This window comes from Taeniopygia guttata, chromosome 34 (assembly GCF_048771995.1).
Source record: "Taeniopygia guttata chromosome 34, bTaeGut7.mat, whole genome shotgun sequence".
NCBI classification, from domain to species: domain Eukaryota; kingdom Metazoa; phylum Chordata; class Aves; order Passeriformes; family Estrildidae; genus Taeniopygia; species Taeniopygia guttata.
The window spans coordinates 411,522-415,766 of NC_133059.1; the positions used below are offsets into that span (position 1 = coordinate 411,522).

A 4,245-nucleotide genomic window follows, 5' to 3' on the forward strand; every position below is an offset into this window, starting at 1 on the left:
CCTAAGCTTCCCCATTTAAAACAGACACACTCCTCAAGTGTGTGCCAAGCCCTAGGTACCTCCAAGGAGGTTCCCCTTCCCCAAGGCAGAGCCCTGCAAGGAATGATGTAGACACACAGGAAGTTCTGCAATGAACACAAATCCAGAGTTGGCTCAGGGCATAATTAGAGCAACTCCTGAAGGACAGACCAGCTTTGCACTCCTTGCAGCTCAAAGCTCCCAGTGGGTCGTTGGGAGGTGTGTGAGTGACTCAAGAGTGAAGGAAGGGAAATGCAGAGAGCCCTGGAAGTGCTTCTGTGCAGACAGGCTGAGGGGAAGGGCACCGCACACCTGCCCTGGGCCGGCTGTGAGGGTGGATCATCATCCCAACCTGCACTGGGCCATTGCAAGGGACTGCTGCCATGGACACCACACTGACCCCAGTGCGCCAGCCCATTGCTCAGGGCTGGTGTCACTGCCCAGAGCCAGAGGGGAGCCCTTGCTGTGGGTCTGTGCCGTGGCCGCCTGCCCTGTGCCGCGCGGGCCGGTCAGACGCCGCGGAACCTGCAGCAAACAGCAGGGCCAGGGCCAAGGCCAGGTCAGGCAGACAGAAAGGGGCAGTGCTGGGCACTGTTTGCATGGCAGCCCTCACTGGGACACCACACCTGGGTCACCTGGCCTGGCAGGTGCCATGGAAACCCCTGGTAGGGACTGATGGCACAGACCCTGGCACTGAGACGCTGCTGCTGGGCCGGGTGCTGAGCACAGGGCTGGGCACACAGAGATGCTTTTGTTCTTGCTGAGCTCCCACTGAGCCAAAGCCTGGCCTGCCCCTCCTCTGGCCACGCTGGAGAGGGACTGGGGCTGCGGGGGAGCTTGGGAGGGGACATAGCCAGGACAGGTGACCCCCACTGACCCCGGGGATACCCCAGACCATAGGGCAGGCATCACGCTCAGGGTATAAAGTGGGGGGAACAAGGAGGAAGGGGAGACATTTGGAGTGATGGGTTTTGTCTTTCCAGGTAACACTTAGGCTGGAGGGGGCCCTGTTTCACCAGTGGGCAGGGTCAGCACCAAAGACACAGACACCAACTGAAGGAATTGTGTCATTTATATCATGCCCAGCTGCAAAGAATTACAAAAGGATAAGCTCAGCAAAGCACATCATCATTAGCAAAGCATTACAAAAGAAGCTCAGCAATGCATCCAGTCATTGCTACCAGAGATTGCCTGGAGTGATTAAGGAAAGATCCATCACCAGTTAGCCTCAGGCTTTACCATCATCCACAGCCACACATCAGCTGGGGGAAGCCAAGGACTGGAGAGCCACTCCCAGACACTGGGAATTCTTGCAGGTGCCTCCACCTCTGCAAGCAATGAGGCTCCAGCCCCAAAGCTGTGAGAGGACCCAGCTTTTACACTGTTAAACAAACAAGCTGGCATCACTGCCACTGCGAGAACATCTGCTTTCATTCTCCTGACTGCTTTCTCCCAAAGCCTGGCCAGGGCTGAAGGAGGAACCAAGGGAGTTGACTTTGATCCTTCACCCCCAAACAAGGCCAGATGGGGCCTTGTCTGTTTCTAAATACAGAAAGATAAATCCATGTTTTATCAAGGAACACATGCATTGATCGTGCTGTTAATCATGCTTCCTTAATGAGTGGATACAAATACAACATTTGCTTGGAAGGTTCATCTAGAGGTGAGCTTTGCCTCAGGGCCTGTTCAGGCCTTGATCACAACCTGTTCAGGCCTTGGTACTTTGATCGGTCCTGAGACCTACAATCAACTACAACCTTTGTAACAATTCTTTCAGTAACACAGCTTAGATTTAGGTATTAGGCATAAAGGCATCTCCTCTTGTTCTACAATTAAGTGCAGTTTAAGTTCATTACTCAGAGCTATTCACGTTCCTTTTAAAACATGCCTAAATAGTTGCTATTCTCTGTTATTTATCAAATGCCTCTCTTTTCTTGAGACTGTCTCTTTTAAGAAAGGTCTCAATACTCCACTTCCCAGCACAAAGTGTCACAGCAACTCAGCAAGTGCACACACTGCAATGATGACAGGCCCTGCCACCAATGCATTTCACAGCAGCCTCTAATTTGGCAGCCATGAAGCCAATCTCACCAAGAAGAATTTTCTTCTTTCTGCCACTCTTCTACTGCTCTTTCTGTCAAGGTGATTCCTGACTGTTGGCCTTCAAACCCATCACTGCTAGCAGTGCAACATCCCCATCCCCTGATAGCCCAGGCTCCTCCTTGGCCAGCAAGCAGATAATCCAAGGCCATGCGGTTCTCTGGAGTCCCCATTTGTGTTTGTTGGAGCTCGTAGGATGTGCTAATGGACATTTCAACAGTATCATTTACTACCTCTTCTAATAATCCAATGCGCTATTGGACATTTTAAGAGTATCATTTACTACCTCTTCTAATAATCCATTCGGCTCATTCATGTCAACTCCACGGGATGGGGCAGCGCACATGGGGCACCGGGTGAACCAGAATCCTTTGATTTCGGAAACCCAAGGCACTCTTTGGGTGGAAAATGTTCTCTGGGCCCTAAGTCTTCCGTGTGGTCGTTGCTGAAGGACCCTAAATGGGGGCCCTGCAGCTGGGAGCGGTGTGACACTGACACTGACCAGCTGCAGCACCCCAAGTTCTACTGACTTTGGGAGTGATGGTAAAGCACAGAAATCTTCTGACACTGTAGCCTCTATAACTGTAACAGGGTTTGGTTTCTCCAGACGGGAAATCTGAGTGAATCCTGTCACACTGATCGTTGTATTCCCGTGTCCCACAGCACAGGTTTCTCTAATTGTCCCTTCATTGACTCCGTTACGAGGCAGAGCCCATTGACAGAGTTCTGGCCACCCCACAGGGTGGGCCCTCCAAGGGAACCCCATTCCTCCAAGCTTCAGCTGAGAACATACCCAGCAATTAGTGACACTGTGTGCTTTGGCTACCTTGGTCTTTAAATTTCCAAAACATTTTGATGACTGATCCCTTGGTGAAACTCTGGAGGTGTTTTGGCAAACGTCAGTAGTACTTTAGTGACACCGTTCTTCATTCTTTTTGCTCAATGTCATTCAGGTTAGGAACAATAATTCTGTTGTCCATGGAGCTGGCAACTTTTTAATTCCAGAATAATGCCCCCAAGGTCCTTTAGTGTTCAGCTTTACCATGTTGTCTGTGGGTAACAAGGCTTGGTGGGGCCCTTTCCCCTTTGGCTGGAAGAGGGCCAGGACCTCTGCTTAAAGAAAAAAAAAGGAAAAAGAAAAAAAATACAATTAGATGAATTGTAAAAGATACAAATAAAATCCAAGTGTTAGAGAAACAACTTCTGTAACTTTGCATTAAGAGGTAAATGATATTTTTAAAAAGAGAACTCAGTTATTTACATTGTAAATGTGCTGATGGCATGGATCCATCTTACTGACCTCAACAGCCTTTTTTACAGTTTTTGGGGTTTGTTTCCAACATTGTTATTTTAAATTGTGGTCGAAGCAATAGGAAATTGATTGGGGCCCTTCGAGCTCCAGGCAGGACTGGGAATCTCAACTCTGTCAAACCCCAAATCCTTTAGAAGATGACCTTCCTTCTCACTCTGGGAATGAGCTGCACATTCCCTCTGAAATTGTCAGGGGTTTCTTACGGATGAAAAATCCCACTTACGGCTTTTTGCTCTGCTTTGGAAGTGGGAAGGGCAATTCTCCATCCATCAGCTCCAGACTGCACTGCCTCAGGAACATGGCTCACTTGCCAGCTTTGGCCCACTCATGGCACTTCTAGAGGAGGAAAAAGATGCAACTGCACAATTCCAGCCAAAAAGAAATGAAGAATGAATAGTGGAGATCCAGGCGTTCCTGCGGAGATCCAGGGGTTCAGCTGGGACTATGGGGAGTTTGGGTCCTTGCCAATTGGATGTGTGTTCCCAGCTGCAATCTCCTGGCCTGCAGGGGAGTCTCACTCACCTGCCAAAGCAGAAAGCTCAGGCACTGTGCTCCAACGGGCTCGTCTGATGCAAAGCTGTCAGAGCAATGTGAGGGCACAGCCAGCCCAGCTGTGCCCGGGGCAGAGCCCAGCAGAGCCCTGGCAGAGCCCAGAGCAGCCTCAGCACCCGCAGAGCCCGGCTGCAAGGAGAGAAACCAGAAACTGCCCGTCAGCTGAAGGCTGCTGTCCCCTTGTCCCAGCTGCCCACAGAGCCCAGGCCATGCTGGCTGTGCCCAGAGCTGTGCCCAGAGCTGCCCATCACTGCTGCCTTTGG

The 4,245-nt window shown here is 50.7% G+C and overlaps 1 long non-coding RNA gene across 1 annotated transcript; it reads right to left on the reverse strand.

The window, feature by feature from the left end:
* Positions 1–1,072: 1,072 nt before the first annotated feature.
* On the reverse strand, positions 1,073–3,738 carry LOC140681319 (uncharacterized). Its single transcript, XR_012052510.1, has 2 exons — positions 3,654–3,738; positions 1,073–3,228 (listed from the first exon to the last, which is right to left on the reverse strand). It is a non-coding gene; the product is annotated as an uncharacterized lncRNA (long non-coding RNA).
* Positions 3,739–4,245: the final 507 nt, after the last annotated feature.